This window comes from Giraffa tippelskirchi, chromosome 9, assembly GCF_054371585.1.
Source record: "Giraffa tippelskirchi isolate mGirTip1 chromosome 9, T2T-mGirTip1v1.2.pri, whole genome shotgun sequence".
NCBI classification, from domain to species: domain Eukaryota; kingdom Metazoa; phylum Chordata; class Mammalia; order Artiodactyla; family Giraffidae; genus Giraffa; species Giraffa tippelskirchi.
In genome coordinates, this window is record NC_137283.1 from 28,144,749 (window position 1) to 28,163,747 (window position 18,999).

Here is an 18,999-nt window from a genome sequence, read left to right on the forward strand (position 1 = left end):
ATGAACCGTTCTCTCTTTCCCGCTCTCTCTTGGGGTCACTATTGAGGCAGAGACGTTTCCTATTTGACTTGGGTTTAAAGGGTGGGTGAGTCCAGAGGAAGCCCAGAGATCTGCAGAGGGTCTTATAGCATCTGCTTTGGGTGGAGAGGGTCTTCATTCAGTCAAAGGTTGTTGCTCTTGGAGACATAGAGGGAAGGAAAGTGTGTCTTGGAGACACAGAGGGAAGGAAATTTCCAGGGAAGGAAATTCCCTCTGAGCCGGTCCCTAGGGGAAAGTGAGAGGAGCTGTTTCCTGGTGACTTGGCCAGTTCCATCCTGACCCAGCCTGCCCTCCAGGTGGGCAAGACAGGCTGTGTTTCTGCTTCCAAACAACCAGGAGATGGGAGACTTGTGACTTGAAGCCAGCTGGAGCTGGGCTGTGTCACCTTGGCCAAGTTGCTTTCCTTCTCTGATTTCCACACCCATAAGCAAAAGTTAAGAGAAAGCTTCCCAAACTTGACAGTGAGGCCACAGAAGGATGGTGTGTCCTGTGCATGCCATACCAGACCACCGGCTGACAGCCCCATCCAGAGATTGTCTAATTCTCTAGGGCTCCCGCCAAATCCGACTGCCGCCTGTTTTTGTAAATAAAGTTCCACTGGAACACAGCCACACCCATTCATTTATGGATCATGGCTCCTGCTTTCACTAGACAGCAAGGCAGCGTCCAGTAGTTGCAACAGAGACCAGATGGCCCACGAAGCTGAAAATTATTTACTGTCTGCCCCTTTATAGAGAAGGTTTGCTGACCCCTGCTCTAGGGGGATGTGGTGTTGTTTGATTTACTGTTTACTACTGATTCAGGTCCAGGCTCTGGAAAAGTGTGATGCTAATTTGTGGAAGATTGATAACTTGTAAATGATTTTGATCCAGTGGTCATGAAAATGATTTCTGTCCAGTATAAAAGATACCCCCACAGAAAACGATTTTATTGACCTGCAGGACATCCATCATCTCTGTGTCTAGCTTGGCATTCTTTTTCCAGCCTTCTTTCTGTTCTTCCCTAACTTTTCTCCCTCCCATAATTATGCCTTTGAACCGACTTTCCCATCCAGCTGGTTCCCCTGTTAATAGGTTAGAGAAATCCTTGCCCCATGCCTATTTTCTGTTTGTGTGAGAGTCAGGACCTTAACTTTTGGAAATTATTCTCTGACACGTGCAGTGAGGGCGTTGGACCAGATCAGTGGTTGCCAAACTGTGCTCTGGGGGACCACCGAGTGTCTTCAGAAGTCCCTGAGGGTAGATACTAACAAGATAAGTAAAGGTCAGGCCCCAGTGTCCCCTGCCTCTTCCCCAACCAGAGAAGCTCTACTTGTCAGCCTGCCTTGTATTTTGAGGCGTCCAGCATAAAATTCCTGGAGGAAAAGGAAAAAGCATGTTACCACACACCCAAAAAAATGAGTAAGTAAATAGAAAGTGTTGCAGCACTGGACTAGGTGATGGGAAGTTTTCAAGTTCCTGAGGACTGCGTGTGGAGCAGACTCAGCTATGCCAGGCCCTGGTAACTGCTGGGGGCTGCGCATTCCTCCCGGTCTGTAACCGGCTCCTGGTCCATCTGTGGCCTGCGGCTGGAATGTGGGGTATTTATGCTCCTTCAGAGCGAGGCCTCCAGAGACCTGGCGTGAATACCAACAATTTCCCCAGGTCTTAATGGGGGGGGTGGTGGGGAAGTGTGCCTTTTTTTCCTAATTGTGTTTCTTAAACTTTAGCAGAGTTGCACAAGGCGTGCTCTGTGGTGCCTGATTATCGGACAGTTTCTCTTGAGAACATTCTGGAAAGCAGGGGGTATTTGTGCTGGCCAGAGACCTGCAGGGTTCACCAAGTGCTGTATAGGCTGGTGGAGGGAGGTGTCTGGGACCCTGTGGGTCTGCTGGGGGTGCAATGGGGATGGGAGGAGAGGAAACTGATCAGAGTTGTGTTCTGTGAGTTTCCTCTTTTATTTTGGAGCTTAGTTGTTCATTGCATCTTGATGGGAGGGGAGCCTCTTAGGGCTCAGCCACCGCCTTTCTGGAAGCAATCCCACCTTCTCCCTGGCTGGCTGGGGCTTCCTGGGAGTGGGGCCTGGTGGGAAAGCTTTGAACAGCTGTTGGAGTCTGAGCTATGCATATTGGGCTTAACTTGAGTTAGATGAGCCTGTTGTAAGAGCCTTTCTGTTCTTGCCAGGTTGATCTTGTTTCTCTTACATAATCGAGGTGAAATGCACATAATAGAAATTGGGATGACATGGTGGCTCAGACCATACAGAATCTGCCTGCAGTGCAGGAGACGTGAATTTGATCCCTGTGACGAGAAGATCCCTTGGAGAAAGGAATGGCAACCCACTCCAGTATTCTTGCCTGACAAATTCCATCGACAGAGGAACATGGCAGACTATACAGACTGAGCAACTAACACTTTCACATAATAGAAAATTAACTGTTTTACGTTATATAATTCATTGGCATTGAGTGCATTTACAATATTGTAAAACCACCTTTATCTAGTTCCAGAACATTCTCATCACTCTAAAAGTAAATATCCATTAAGTAATCACGTTCTATTCCCCTACCTCTCCAACCTGACCATAGCCCCTGGTAACCACTAATCTGCTTCCTAACCCTATGGTTTTACCTGGATATTTCATACAAGTGGAATCATACCATATAAGACCTTTTGCTTCTGGCTTCTTCCACTTAGCACAATGTTTTGGAGGCTCATCTATGTCATAACTTCATGTGTCAGTGCTTCATTCCTTTTTGTGCCTGAATGGTGTTGTGTTTTATGACAAGACCTCAGTGTATCAGTTCATCCAGGGATGGGCATTTTGGTTGATTCTACCCTTTTCTACCCACTGGCTTCTATGACCCACTGGCTACCCACTGGCCCACTATGCTGCCACGTAACCTTCTCAGTCCCTCTGCAGCCTCAGTGCTCACAGTGACAACATCCACTACAAAGTCTCCCCCAGGTATTTCTGGGCGTCCCTGGGGGGTTTCACATGACTGAAGTTCTGTTCCAGGTGCCTGGGTGCAGCCTCTGCACCAAGACCTCCTGTGGGCGGAGAGCTCAGCCACACCCAGGTAGCACCCCTGGAGCCCCTGTCCACTGAGCTTGTCCTGTGATGTGCTGGTCACATGATCTGTGTCAGGGCAGGACCTGGGGACCCCTGGTTTCATGATGGAATGGGGACCATGCCATCTTGTGAGAGCATTCTGTTACTCCCTCTCAGCCTGTAGGTGTTTATTTTTGGCTTGGTTACTTTTCCCAAAAAGGAATCATCTGGTCTCAGAGGGATCCAAGAAGGGTGCCACCTCATGCTGGGTGATCTGGGACTGACGGTCCATCATCCTGGGAGCCCGCTCAGTCCCAGGCAGACCGGGACCGTGGGTCCTGTAGGTTTCCGCCTGACTGGGGAGCATCTCTTCGTTCAATGTGCTGCCTTTCAGCGTATCCTCCTGTTTTGAATCTGATCTTCCATAGCACCTCGAAGTCCCTGTCCAGAGCCTGTTTGTCCACAGTTGGCTGGAGAGTAAGCTTCTTTTCTTCCACTGGGTTGGTTAGTTATCTTGCTGTCTGAGGCTAGGAAGAAATCTGGAGATTTAAACTCTCTTTTTAATAATTTTTTTTTAAACCAGTCCTCTTGCTTTCAGCCTTACTGGCCTCTTGCTTTCAGGGCTAGCTGGTGCCTCTGGTTCTTGATGTTTTCTGGGATGCTGCGGACACAGATCACCTGGCTTCCTATCATTTACCCTTGGGCTTGGGTGGAGCTTTTTCGGCTCTGATACATCACTTAGCTCTCATCTACCTGCTTTTCAGTCTCCTTACATCCCTTCCCTTCCAATATATTATTATTATTTTTTTTAAACATCTCTTGCTTGTTCTTCTCACTTATTTTTTTCTTGGCTGGTTTCTTTATGACTTAAACAATTCCTTTACTCTCATGTTAGAGAGTCTCAGGGAAGAGCAGAGAAAAACACATTTTGTTGGACATTTTTAGTGGGAGGTCTCATTTCCTCCATGTGTGAGGCCAGGTTGGGTCTCCATCGTGGCTCAGCTTCTTAGCTAAGTGGTCTTGGACAAGTGCTAATACGTTGATCTCTCTGAGCCCTGTTGCCTTCAATGCCTGGGTCCCCTTTAAAGTAGGAAGAGTGGAGTGGAGTAATAACAAACCAGAGAACACGTGGGGAGCCCCAAGTGTGGGCCGGGCATGGGTGGCTTCACATCTCCTCAACCCCTGTGTCCTCCCCACCCTCTTGTATTAATAGGAGCTCAGAGACTATTCGTGTCTAAAGGGGACACACCCCTGCAACCCTCCACCCTTCATATGCATTGTCTCTAGGATTCAGAGTAAAACCTTCCTCCCCCATCTACCAAGAGGGTCACTAGCCCATCTTTTCCTTCTCACTCCTAGTTTGCGCTCAGCTTGGACACCTGTCCTTAGTTTTCCAGTCGCGCCTTTGCTCTGCGTACATACTCATGTTTGACCTCCATTGTTGTTGTTGTTGTTCAGTTGCTTCGTTATGTCTGTCTCTTTGCAGCCCCATGGACTGACGGCAGCTTGCCAGGCTTCCCTGTCCTTCACTGTCTCCCAGACTTTGCTTACTTTGGCTCAGCATCTTCATTCCTTCTGGAGCTACTTCTCGGCTCTTCTCCGGGAGCATGTTGGACACCGACAGATGTGGGGAGTTCATCTTTCAGTGTCATATCTTTGACCTCTGTGGCCAAGCTCAAACTCATCTTCTCCCAAGAAACCTTTCCTAAGCTTGATGGCCTCCACAGAAACTCCTCCCTGACACTTACATTTTGGGGCAGGCAGTGGAGCACAGAGGCTAAGTGTGCAGGTTCTCAAGGGGTTGCCCACCTGGGTTCGAGTCTCAGCTCCACCACTAGCTGGCTGTGCTGCCTCGGGCAAGTGACCTCACGGCTATGAGGCTCAGTTTCCTCACGAGTAAAATGGGGCTGAATAATAGCACCTGGCAGTCACAAAGGAGACCCGTCATTCCAGAGATGAAAGGATATGATGGAAATAAAGAAAATACGGTGGCCAGTGTATGTGTGTAAAAGTTTATTATTCTTTTTGCTTCTGCCCTATTTTGATGTTTGGTTTGACAGCTGCCAGGCTGTCTCTAGGGGTAGGGACTTGTCTTCCTCTTCCTCTGCTTTGCAGCCTGGCCTTAGTGGCCCAGGAGGCTATAAGAGCACTGGAGCAGGAATCCCAAGTCCTGTTCGCCCAGCATCATTGGAGGGGTAACCTTGGGCAGATCACATCACTTCTCTGAGTCCTTACTTTTGGAGGCAGCTGGGAGACCACGTCCCGCCGAGGCATGCCGAAAAGAGAGTGAGAAAGAGACTGGAGCTGCTGACATGTTTCTTCCCTCTTCCGGCAAGTTCATCCCCCACTGGCTCAGCCAGAGTCTTGTTAACACAGAGCTGGATGGAACCCTCTGTGCCCCTGACTCTGTGGCTCTCAGTCCCCACTTCACATGAGAATAAACTGGGAAGATTCCAAAAGTATGAATGCCAAGGACTTGACCTTGGATGTGGGAAACTGGAATTTCGGAGAATGGGGTCTGATTAGAAAGGATTTTAAAAGCTCCTAGATGATGTGGGTGCTTTTGGAGCAGGGCCACATCTGAGTGGTGAGTCTCTACACAAGCCTCTTGTTCTTCTGGGAAGCACAGATCAGGCCCCTCTGTACCAGGCAGAAGGAACGATCTCCATTTACAAAGCTCCATTGAGCTTCATCTCTAACGCCATAGAACCCCTCTTTTCTGAGCCCCATTCCAGTGTTGGACAGCAGCTCTGATGATCAGTGAGTTCTTTTCATCGAGCTGAAGACAGCATCTCTGCAAACCCCATCTCTCCATCCCCGCTGAGGGTGGCTCAGCCCGACCCAGGGAAGATACTGTGCATCCGAGCTGCCCCTCGTCTGAATGGCTCTGGCAGGGGGCCGCCGTGTGTATTTTAAAGGGCGTTGGATGCAGAAGAGGGACCATCTTCCTAACCCAGCTCTAGTCTAATGGTTTCCAAATGTACCTTTGCCAGAATTTTCTGGGCAACACGTTCCAAATATAACCCACTGAATCAGAGTCTCCAAGGGAGAAGCTCAGAATGCTATCTGACTAATACTTGTCCCAGATGAGAGTCATGATCCAGTAGTATGGGAAACACCTAGTAGGTTGATTAGATTAGCTAGTTCTGGCTACAGATGATTCTGGGGAAAAGACTCCCAGGTAGGAAAGAGCCTGGGGCTTAGCAAGGGTGGTGAGAGGTGGGAGTGGGCTGAGGATGCGAGTGGGCTGGAGATGCCGAGCAAGTGAGGGTAGAGGGAGTCTAGGCCCAGGTGGGCCCCTCCCTGGGCCTGGGCCTTGCCAGCTGGTCACCCTGGGACCATGTGGGTCTGTGGCTGTTGAATCAGGAATGCTTGCTTCTTCTTGGCCCAAAGGGGTCCTTTCCTTTCATCCTCAGTTCTGGGGAAGATGGAGGAGATAGTCGAGACCATTTATGCTTCAGTCATGTCTACCGAGTTCTGTTCTCTGGGAAAAGATTCACAATTTCAGGACTCAGTTCTGTGTTGTTTTTTTTTCCCCCTCCTGAAACAGGAGAATTAATCCTTAATTAAATAATGCAGTCCTCTGTACTAGCTTGAGAGAGCTGCTATAACAAAATGCCACAGACTGGGTGACTTAAACTTTGGCTGGAGGCTGGAAGTCCAAGGTGAAGTTATTGGCAGTGGGGTTTCTCCCGAGGCCTCTCTCTTTGCCTTGTGCATAGCCGCCTTCTCGTGGAGTCCTCACATGGCCTTTCCTCTGGATTGTGCATCCCTGGTGTCTCTCTGTGTGTTCCAATTTCCTCTTCTTATAAGGACACCAGTCACATTAGACTAGGGCGCATCCTAAGGGGAGAAGGCAATGGCACCCCACTCCAGTACTCTTGCCTGGAAAATCCCATGGACGCAGGAGCCTGGTAGGCTACAGTCCATGGGGTCGCTAAGAGTCGGACATGACTGAGCGACTTCACTTTCACTTTTCACTTTCATGTATTGGAGAAGAAAATGGCAACCCACTCCAATGTTCTTGCCTGGAGAATCCCAGGGACGGGATCCCAGCCTGGTGGGCTGCCATCTATGGGGTCGCACAGAGTCGGACACAACTGACGCGACTTAGCAGCAGCAGCAGCAGCATCCTAAGGGCCTTATTTTAAGTTAATTACTAATTTAAAGGCCCTAACTCTAAATATAGTCATATTCTGAGGTTAGGGCTTCAACATTTGAATTTGAGGGGGACAGAATTCAGCCCATAACATTCTCCTAGGTCTGTGTAAGTGGGTGACTGCTGACAATATTAAAAGGAGGCCTGGGTGGAGCATTTTTTTAAACAGGAAGAGGAAATGTGCAAAGAAACAAGGGCTAGAAATCATGACCACACTGGGTATGTCACTTGGGTTACCTAACCCTTCTGCTATCCTGTTTTCAATTTCCAGGTACTCTTTCTCATTTTCTGTTCATTTCTGAGTGTATCCTATTCTTGTTTGAAGGATATATTATTTTTTCTTTCTTAGAGTGTTTTCAAGAATCTTCTTCTGTTCCTTGCATCTTCTGAATCTGTATTTTTCCCTTGGTGTCGGTTTTGGTTTCTCTCTGTCCAGGTAGAAGTACTCTTGAAATGTCTAGGGTGTATAGTTGTCTGGTTGGAAAACCTGTCGATGGGCATTTTTTTCTAAGGACCCTAAATATCAAAACCTCTTGGTGTTGGTTTTTGGCTCAGTCTGGATCCCTGGATAAGAACCCTCTGATGATGGATGTGTATATGCATGGGTGTCTTGGAGGTGGTGGTGGGATGATGGTGAGATAGACAGTAGGTCTTCTGGGACTGAGTTGGAGGAAAGGTTGTGAGCCTCACTCTTCAGTGGATGGACATTCACTTACTCCCTGTTTTCAGCACAGCTCCTCATTCCTACCACTGGTGGGATCCGGTGGCCCTAAGCTAGAGTTCCTGGCACAGCCTATCCTGAGAGTCAACTTCTCTGCCTCCACTGCAGAGCCGGCCGCTGCCTGGCACTGGGGCCTGGGGAGGGGAGCTCTAAGCTTAAATCGACTTTCACCCAACCCTCCTGCTTCAGTGTCTCCCCTGTGTCTATCTCCAGGTGCCTCTTGAACCTTGCTTCTTATCGCAAGCACTTAGCAAAGAGGAGGAAGCTGAGATCTCTTGTCACTTGTCTGTCTATGCAAAGTCAAGTGGGCCTTAGGAAGCATCTCTACGAACAAAGCTAGTGGAGATGATGGAATTCCAGTTGAGCTATTTCAAACCCTAAATGATGATGTTGTGAAAGTGCTGCACTCAATATGCCAGCAAATTTGGAAGTCTCAGCAGTGGCCACAGGACTGGAAAACGTGAGTTTTCATTCCAATCCCAAAGAAAGGCAATGCCAAAGAATGCTCAAACTACTGCACAATTGCACTCACCTCATTAGCAAAGTAATGCTCAAAATTTTCCAAGCCAGGCTTCAATAGTATGTGAAACGTGAACTTCCAGATGTTCAAGCTGGATTTATAGAAAAGGCAGAGGAACCAGAGATCAAATTGCCAATATCCATTGGATCATGGAAAAAGCAAGGGAGTTCCAGAAGAACATCTACTTCTGCTTTATTGACTCTGCCAAAGCCTTTGACTGTGTGGATCACAACAAACTGTGGAAAATTCTTCAAGAGATAGGACTACCAGACCACCTGACCTGCCTCCTGAGAAATTTGTATGCAAGTCAAGAAGCAACAGTTAGAACTGGACATGGAACCACAGACTGGTTCCAAATTGGGAAAGGAGTACATCAAGGCTGTATATTGTCACCCTGCTTATTTAACTTATATGCAGAGTACATCATGTGAAATGCCAGGCTGGATGAAGCACAAGCTGGACTCAAGATTGCCAGGAGAAATATCAATAACCTCAGATATGCAGATGACACCATCCTTATGGCAGAAAGTGAAGAAGAACTAAAGAGCTTCTTGATGAAAGTGAAAGAGGAGAGTAAAAAAGTTGGCTTAAAGCTCAACATTCAGAAAACTAAGATCATGGCATCTGGTCCCATCACTTCATGGCAAATAGATGGGGAAACAATGGAAATAGTGAGAGAGTTTATTTGGGGGCCCTCCAAAATCACTGCAGATGGTGACTGCAGCCATGAAATTAAAAGATGCTTGCTCCTTGGAAGAAAATTTATGACCAACCTAGACAGCATATTAAAAAGCAGAGACATTACTTTGCCAACAAAGGTCCGTCTAGTCAAGGCTATGGTTTTTCCAGTAGTCATGTATGGATGTGAGAGTTGGACTATAAAGAAAGCTGAGTGCTGAATAATTGATGCTTTTGAACTGTGGTGTTGGAGAAGACTCTTGAGAGTCCCTTGGACTGCAAGAAGATCCAACCAGTCCATCCTAAAGGAGGTCAGTCCTGAGTGTTCATTGGAAGGACTGATGCTGAAGCTGAAACTCCAATAGTTTGGCCACCTGATGTGAAGAGCTGACTCATTTGAAAAGACCCTGATGCTGGGAATGACTGAAGGTGGGAGGAGAAGGGGACAACAGAGGATGAGATGGTTGGATGGCTTCACTGACCCAATGGACGTGAGTTTGAGTGAGCTCCGGGAGTTGGTGATGGACAGGGAATCCTGGCGTACTGCCGACCATCGCAAAGAGTTGGACAGGACTGATCGACTGAACTGAATCAATATAACAATGTATCTTGCTCGAAGATATGTTTCTTCTTAACAAGAACCTTCTGACTAACCTTGTTATCTTAAAACTTGTATACTGTGGGAGTGGGTCTGTTAAGACCTTTCTATTGTTAGTTCTAATCTTGTTACTTTAAGATGTATGTTGTGGGAGTGGGTCTGATATAATTATATAAGGCCTTGCTAAAACTAGTGAGGGGGGTACTGTCTGTTTCCCTTCTGATGTCTGTGTCAGAAGCTTTCTCTGCCCCTTTTACACTTTAATAATACTCTGCTATACAGAAGCTCTTGAGTGATCGAGCCTGGTCCCTGGTCCCTGGTCCCAAAGCTAAATCTTCTTCAGAGATCACGAATCTGACATAGTTCAGTGTAAGCCATTACTCAGTCCTAACTCTGGTGAGTTTTGGGCAGAGATCATCTGCTTGATTAGCTGGAAGTAGACCTCTCTGCTAAGCCTTCATCTCCTCATCTCGAAAATGGGCTAATAATAGCTTGTGCCTCAAAGTTGGAGGCAATTAAGACAGATAGTGCTTGTGGAATGATTAGTATTGGGTCCAGAAAAAAAAAATCCAATAAATACTGGCAAAACAGCTAAGTAAACTTATTGATCTTATCCAAGGGCCCTTGGAAATCCTCAGAAACAATGAGGTAGTTAGAGCTACCCAGTGACCTGTCTGACTTAATGTTCTGTTCTCTGGCCTCTGGTTCTTGCCTTTTTCCTCCCATTATTGGAAAAATAAGCAAAACTTGTCATGTACCCACAAAGAAACATAGATAAAGTGATGCTCCTCAAACTTGACCAGGTATACCAATTCCCTGGGCCCTTATTAGAACGCCAGCTCTGACTCTTGCTCTGGGGTGGCCAGAGACTATGCACTGCTGCTGTTCCTGTTGGTCCGAGGACCATGCTTTGAGGAGCAAGACAATAAATGGTAGAGATGTACCCCATCAGCCAGAGAGGTGCAGGGAAAGGGAAGGTGTCCCCGGGGCATCTTTGGGTGGTGGCCTTTCAATGGGACTCTGCTTCAGGATCAATACCCGGAGGGAATAGTGTGGGTTCCTCTAAGCTGCCACAAGATGTCATAATGTCATTACAGGAATTCTCCCGGAAAGGTTCAAGTCTGGGTGTCATATTACATACTTTGGAGCAGCAAAGTGGCAGTTATCTCATTAGGGCTGCTTCAGCCACTGGCCCCAGTTACACTGTCCCCTGGGGTCTAGGACAGATGTCAAACTGACAGCAGAATCTTCTTCTTACCCACCTTATTCCACTCACCTTGTTCTTAGTCCCCTGGGCCCTAGCAATGGAATCTATCATGAGAGGAGACTGGCCTTCTTTGAAACAGAATGTAGCATCTCCACAGGGTGGTTCCCAGAACATGGTTTGGAGGGCGGCTTTGCACAAGCAAAAATTGTCCTGCACAGATCAGTTAGGGAGATGTTTCCTGCTCTGTCCCCATCAGAGTCTTCGAGAGGCAAGTCAAACGCTTTTATCAGACCTGCAGGGAACCAGCCTGATAACAACAGTTTCTCCTCTGCTTCCCAAACCTCATCAGACAGGCCCATCTTCCCCCTTCCATGAATGCTAGTCAAACCTAGAAAGCCCCAAGGGAATGCTGCTTGAAAACCAGGGTTGCACGTTTCCTATTGGAAATGGAGAATGCCGTAGTGCATTTTGGTCGCCAGGCAGGGTGAAGAGAGATGCATATGGGGTCACCTAGCTGGAATTGTCAACTCCCTCAGAGATGGTCTCAGAAAAACCATCAAACTAAGTCAGCTCTACCGTGGTGATGGCTTTTATACTTTCTTGTTCACAATAGAGTCATCTGTATTTATTTCATCTCCCCAACCATTAGGTGGAACCACATGAAACTGCTGTTTCTGGAGGTCAGGATGTCAAATATCAACAGTTTCACGTGGTTTCACCTGGACTAGGGGCCAAACTGGTCCCACCCCGGCCTTTGTGAAACACATTTTATTGGGATACAGCCCCATGCTCTGCATTCATTCACGTGCTGTCTGTGATGGTTCTCGGGTTGCAGTGGTAGAGTTGTGGAATTGTCACACAGGCCTTCTGGTCTGTAAAGGCAAACTTTTTATTATTTAGCCTTTTGCAGAAAAATTGCTGACCTTGGTGCGTGTGTGCTCAGTCACTTCAGTCGTGCCTGACTCTTTGTGACTCTGGAACTGTAGCCTGCTGGGCTCCTCTGTCCATAGGATTCTTCAGGCAAGCATACTGGAGTGAGTTGCCATGCCTTCCTCCAGGGGATCTTCCCAGTCCAGGGGTCATACCCATGTCTCTTATGTCTCCTGCACTGGCAGGCGGGTTCTTTACTACCAGCACCACCTGGGAAGCCCTCAGTATATCAGTGGTAACTCCTATAGAAGAGAACTCTTGACTCATTTTTGTAGTCTCTCAGCTCCCACCCCCAGCACCACAATCTGTAAATAGTGAGTGATTAATAAATATTGGATATGGAAAATCGCCATGAGCCTCCTTCCTGGAGAAGGACAACACCTGGTCTTTCATCTGCTTTTGCAGACCTTTGGCTTCTGTGCTGTGAGTCACTCTCAGACGTTTGGCAGGCAAGCTCTTGCTGCCGCCAGCAAAGGCAGCTTCCTCTTTTTGAGGGGAAAAAAAAATTCTTCCAAAAGCCTCTGAGGGCTTTTGGACATCAATCAACTAGCTCTGAGAGTCGGGTGGACGAGGATATACAAATGAAGCAAACATATGGATTATATTTCCATCAAAATACACATAGACTCTGAAATTAAGTGGGAAAGGGCTTTGCGGGGTTATTCCGTTGCTTGGCCGTCTCTGAAACTGTTTAAGGAAAGTTTGATATGTTTGATAAACCTCGAACGCAGCGTGGAATTAACCTTTCTCTCCCCAGACTGTGTGGAGGGGCCCGGTTGAGGTCCACTGAATTGAACTTCTCATTTGAAAGGCTGCTTGAGTCCAACACTGCAAATGATTGGCAGCTGCATATGCCCGTTCGGGGTATTTTTTTCAGTCTCCCTTGGAGGGGGAGAATGGAGGCAAAGGTTTAATTTGCTAGGGTGGTATTTTCATTTCCTGTTTAATGTTATGCCTGGTGTGGTGGGGAAAAAAAAAAAACCTAACTGAAAAAAATGATTATACACCAACCACGTTCATTGTCAAGAAAATGAGAAGGGACAGATAAACACAAAGAAGAAAGTAAGAACTGGTATGGTGTCATTTTACTGTCAAGAGATGGCCACATGGTCCTATGCTCAGATATTTGAGCAGAAGTCAGAGTTGGAAGGGATGTTTTGGAAGAAGAATGATGTTTCTTAACAATGCAAGATATATTTGGAGGCTCAAAAGACAGGAGTGTTCTGGGGGAGGGAGTGGAGAGCTAGGAGGGTGGGATCCGTATATGGATCCTGTTTTCAGTCTTTCAAATTGGCTTCTGCCCTTTAGGGGCTCTGGCCCTTTGCTGCAAACTTCTGTGCTGTGCAACCATGGGGGTGATCCTGGAATTTGACTCTGAGCACCAGGAAAACATGAATTGCTTTAACTTTCTTGTAGGCCTACTAGACTTTCAAAATACTAGGTTTTTGGCAGCATACATGAAGGAACAGGGTTGGTTCCTAAATAGGATCATTTGTTGTCTTGACCTGCAGAAGTCTCACTTGCTCCAGTAAACACAGCAAGTGTGAGGTGGCAGAGACTGACTTGACCCTGAGTTGTGTTGTTCACTCCTCGCTGTGTCTGTGTTATTCTTTAGTACACCTGGTAGACCCTGCTGAATAATTACTCACACTTGGTTTGCAGTTTCCTTTCCACACTTGGTTTGCTGCTTTCCTGTGTGGAGGAAAACAACTTGGATAATTCTTTTCCCTGCTTCCCTTGCAGCTAGGGCAGTCAGCTACAGTTCTAGCCTGTGAGAGTATGCTGGGCAGGACTGGCTGGGAAATCTTTCTCTTTCTTGTGCAGAAATGAGTACTGCTATCCATTTTTCCTGTGGCCAGTTTACTTTTGACTTGAGCCTGGATGAGATGTCTGGAATTGAAGCAGCCATTATTTGTCCATGAGAGAAAGGCCAAGAGAATAGCTGTGGTTGGCCTTGAACTCATTAAAATCTGGGTCAGCAACTACCAACCTCTAGGCCTTCTGGTACGTGAGAAAGGTGTCCCCTCTCTGTTTAAGTCAGTGTGGATCTGGTTTTCTGTTATTTGTAGCCAATGGCATTTTAGCAGATGCACCATATAACCTGCTCAGTTTGGCATTGAGACCTATTCACATCATAGTGTCAGTGTGTAAGCGCTGTTGTTGTTGCTTAGTCACCCAGTCATGTCTGACTCTTTGTAACCCCATGGACTGCAGTATGCCAGGCCTCCCTGTCCCTTATCATCTTCCGAAGTTTGCCCAAGTTCATGTCCATTACATTGGTGATATCATCCAGCCATCTCATCCTTTGATGCTCTCTTCTGCCCTCAGTCTTTCCCAGCATCAGAGACTTTTCCAAAGAGTCGGCTGTTCACATCAGGTGACCAAAATACTGGAGCTTCAGCTTCAACATCAGTCCTTCCAATAAATACTCATGGTTGATTTCTCTTAAGATTGACTGATTTGATCTCCTTGCTGTCCAAGGGATTCTCAGGAGTCTTCTCCCGCACCACATCTCAAAGGTATTAATGCTTTGGCATTCTGCCTTCTTTACGGTTCAGCTCTCACAACCATATGTGACCACTGGGAAGACCACAGCCTTGACTATATGGACCTTTGTCAGCAGAAGTAATGTCTCTGCTTTTCAACACACTGTCTAGTTTTGTCATAGCTTTCCTGCCAAGAAACAATCATCTTCTGATTTTATGGCTGCAGTCACCATCCGCCATGATTTTAGAGCACAAGAAGAGAAATTCTGTCACTACTCCCACCTTTTCCCCTTCTATTTGCCATGCAGTAATGGGGCCGGATGCCATGATCTTAATTCTTTTACTATTTAGTTTAATTCTTTTACTATTTAGTTTTAAGACCGGTTCTTTCACACTCCTCTTTTACCCTCATCAAGAGGCTCTTTCATTCCTCTTCACTTTCTGCCATTAGAGTGGTATCATCTGCATATCTGAGGTTGTTGATATTTCTCCTGCCTATCTTAATTCCAGCTTGTAACTCATCCAGCCCAGCATTTCTCATGATGTGCTCAGTGCATAGGTTAAATAAACAGGGTGACAGCAGACAGCCCTGTCATACTCCTTTCTCAATCCTGAACCAGTCAATTGCTCCATACAGGGTTCTAACTATTGCTTCTTGACATGCATACAGGTTTCTCAGGAGACAGGTAGGATGGTCTAGTATTCTCATCTCTTTAAGAGCTTTCCACAGTTTGTTATGATCTGTAAGCATAGTTCTGGCAAATACCAACTTTACAGGATGCTTTGAATTTGTTGGCTGTGTCTGAGTCTCAGCAGGAAATTGATGATATACTCAAGCAGGGTAGTTGAGAAGAGTTTATTAAAAAGATGATTTACAAAGGTGTCCAGAGGGTTTGGGGCTTCCCCAGTGGCTCAGCAGTAAAGAATCCACCTGCAGTGCAGTAGCTGCAGGAGATGCAGGTTTGATCCCTGGGTCAGGAAGATCCCCTGGAGGAGGAAATGGCAACCCACTCCAGTATTCTTTCCTGGAGAATCCTATAGACAGAGGAGCCTGGCAGGCTACAGGCCATAGGGTTACCAAGAATTGGACATGGCTGAAGTGACTGAGCATGCCAGAGGACTTAGGGAGACCATAAGAGATTGGTCATGTCCCAGGACTACTAGCCTGGAGTTCTTACACCCCTAGGCTAAAGGGGGAAGGGAATAAGTGATGACCTGAAGCTGGGAGAGAGGGGCCAGATGAAAGAAGCTTCCTGAGAGGGGTGTGACCTGGGGCAGAGGGATGCTGCTAACTTGGGGAGACCCAGAATGGATCTGTCTCTCTTTCCACCCTTCAGAGTCCTACCAGTGTTAACAGGAGGCTAGAGGGCAAAGGATACTGTGGATATGCTCTGTATGGGGCTGCCTCTCAGGGCATGGAGCCAGGTGGAGTAACATGGCTGGTGGATCTGGAGGTCTCCAGCGCACTGGTCCACCAGTTAAGGGTCCTAGGCATTCCAGAGAGCTGTGCTCCCCCAGTGGAGAGCTACAGCTCAGGGATCCAAAAGTTCCTGTTAAAAGTTTGAGGGCTCTTTTATCTGTGCCTTTTCTCCAAGAAGTGGTCTCTGGGTTTCTAGCCAGTGGCCCACAGCTGTGCTTCTAGCTGTGACTGGCCCCTCGGGCTTGGGAGGCCCTTTGTAGAAGCTGCTCATCTCTGGAGACCCCTGGGCTGGCTCAGGGCATTGGGAGTTACACGAGGTGCTCTGGAATCAGAGTGGTCTTTAAAATTTAAACTCTATTTAAATGTCCTTGGGGCTCAGAGCAACCTGGTTAAAAGCAAACCCTTAGACAGCGAGAAAGGAAGGCATCTGGGCCCCACCCCCCCTTCAGGATCTGATTTCATCCACAGGACACAATATACCCAGACCTGACCCAGGTGGGAATGGAGGCACAAGAGGGCAAGAGACTTGTCCCAAGGCTCAGGGCTGGCAAGCGGCAGAGTGACTGGGGCTCCCCTGGCTGGCCCTGCCCCTCTCACACTGCTGTTCTCTTTCTCAGAGCAATGCAGGGTCTGGGGCACCTACCCACTGGGCAGCCACTGCTGTGAATTTTCACCTCACCGGGTATTTGTTGTAGCCTCCCTTTCCCAAGGAGGCGCAGGGATGTTGAAGGATTTGCTCAAGGCCATGGAACTAAATGGCATCTCCAGAAGGGAGACCCAAGTCTCCTGATGCAAAGCCTGTCTTCTTAACCAGTGCCCAGTTTCTTCAGGGCACTGCAGATCCACAGCCTCCCAATGCGGGTGCATCCTCTGGGTTTTCTCTGGCTTGAACTACAGTTTACTTGGCACTCAGAGAATTCAGCAAAGTCATAGTAATCACAGTAGAGAATAGTCATTAAGAGCGCTCCGAGTCAGGCAGAAGAAGGTGAATTCTTAAACCCTTTGGACCTCAGTTTTCTCACCTGTAAAATGGTCCTATAACTTTCATAGGTTGGATTCCCCCACCAGAAGCTGCCCTTGGGACAAGGATTCTAGCACAAGTTGTTTCTCAGGAAGGTGACCCAAGGAAACACTAGGAAGGATCTGGGGAGTGGGTGAGACAGGAAAGGAAGGCAGCCCACACCAGGTATGGTATCAAGCAAATGTCCATCCTGGGTGATCAGAGTTTCATCCTATCAGGATTAAGCCCAATTGGGAGCCAATGAACAGCACACAGAATTCTCTCATTCAAAGAGCAGAGGAGCTGGGGTATTGATCCGCCAACTCCTTCCTTATTGGCCGAGGTTGTTCTGGGGGTGGGATTATTCATTCTCTGGCACTTCCAGCCTGCTGATGAGTGGGCAGAGGCAGCTGGAGTAGGAGGAAGCCTTCAGCAAAGTGATGCAGGGGTTGCAAATGATACCAACCAGAGCATCCTGTACCTAAGGGTGGAGATGGGGGCGCTGGTCTCTGATGCTGATGGCCTTGAATTGTGAGGAGGCCATTAAAAAAAAAAAAAGCGTGTCACTTTTAGTAAGTGCTCATTTAATGGTGGCCATCATTATTCCTATCATCTTTATTGCCACGACCATTATTATGACTGCTACCTACCGAGAGCAGATGGAGCAGCCCTGGAGAGCTTATTTGTCTCCCTCTGAGGATTTTTGCCATCAAAGTGTTCTGCTTCAGCCAAGCATTTTATTTTCCCCAGGGACCATCCACTGGGAGAAAGCTCTGAGCTCCTGGCCCCGGGCTTGAGAATTCGAGCCAGGTGTGTTTCCCAAGCACAGGAAAGAATTTGCCTTGTGGGAGGAAATTGGACCTGGCTAGGTTCATGGGGCTGGGCCCTGTTTTCTCCAACTCTTCAGAGAAAAGAAAAAAAGTACCAGCCCTCTGCCTTTTGGAGCCGGGAGAGCCTGTTTCCCCTCCAGCTGGCAGCTGGTGCCATGCGTGCAGCCAGGACTGCGTGCAGCTGTCTCCTCCATGGGCCCCCTGCCCTCTTGTTTCCCTGAAGGCCCAGGGACAGAGAAGGGCCCTCTTTGAAGCTGTAAGAGGGTGGAGTTGCTTCCTCCAATTGCCCTCCTTCCTTCCTTTGTATTTTCTGTTGCTTCCTCTTCCGCCTCCACCCCCCTCCCACCACCCTGTCCCCAACCCCCATCCTATATCCCTGCCACCCTTTCTCCCCTGGGCTCTTCAGGGAGGGGTGGTGTTTTGGTCAGGATTATTCCTACATATGCCCCTTAGAAGCCCTGGCTGGATTTGGAGTGCGTTGACGGAGGCTTTTCACTCCTTCTCCCTTCTGGGTCTGTTCCCTCCTGTGTTGCTTTGATCTCCAACTGATGCCGACAAGTGGACTGGCCCACCCACTGATCCCATTCAGTCTGGTTGAAAAGCAGTGTTTTCGTGTTCTTGTGGCTGCTGTCCTTGCTGCCTGCAGCAGGAAGGGATGCCGGCTGGCATGGGAGCCTCCTGAGCCCTGCAAATTGAATGAGCTGGCAGTGCTGGCTGACTTGCTGTTAGGGAGCTGATGGTTGATGTGTGGCTTTGCTGCCTACTGAGGGGTGGAGGCACGGCAGGGTGTCGGATGGGGCAGCCGCAGGTGACATCGGACAGGTCCTCAAGAAAATGCAGCAGTCTCTCTCATGAGGGATCTCTAAGGGCCACTGTCTAGAAGCAAAGTACCTGCTACTCTGGAGGAAGCACAAATGAGAAAACAGACCAGCAGAACACTTGGCGTCAAGTTTTTAAACCTGTTACTACCTGGCAGTGGGGTCTGGGATGGAACACCCACTCCTGTGCCAGAATTTTCTGACAAAATTGATACCCTTCTTTGTTTGGGAGCTCATGGGATCAGCCCTTACTGCCTGAAAAGAACCCTCCAAACACAGTGGCTCATAACACTCAGTGGTTTGGTTCAGCTAGGCAATTTTTCAGTTTTGCCTGGACGCACTCAGGTACCTTTTATTAGCTGCTGGGCCGTCTGGGGGCTGTCTGTCCTAGGCTGGCCCAGCTGAGACAGTTGGTTTTCTCTCCACTGGTTTGCCATCCTCTGATGGCTGGCACTGGTGATGCCTGGAGTCGAAGAGAGAAAGGCAAATTGCACATGGCCTCCTGATGCCTTGACCTACTCCAGTAACATTGTCACTCTTGCTCTATTTATTTGGTCAGAGCC

General features: G+C 47.9%; 1 long non-coding RNA gene across 8 annotated transcripts in view; it reads left to right on the forward strand.

Annotated features, from left to right (window-relative positions):
- LOC145520889 (uncharacterized) overlaps nucleotides 1-18,999 on the forward strand; it is a 508,290-nt gene that overhangs the window by 55,409 nt on the left and 433,882 nt on the right. Inside the window, exon 7 of one of the 8 annotated variants that reach the window (XR_014064867.1) lies at nucleotides 8,163-9,797. The exons of the other annotated variants lie outside the window; for them this stretch is intronic. This is a non-coding gene — a long non-coding RNA (uncharacterized LOC145520889). Of the gene's footprint in view, nucleotides 1-8,162; nucleotides 9,798-18,999 lie in introns of those variants that run through there. 8 annotated transcript variants of the gene reach the window in all.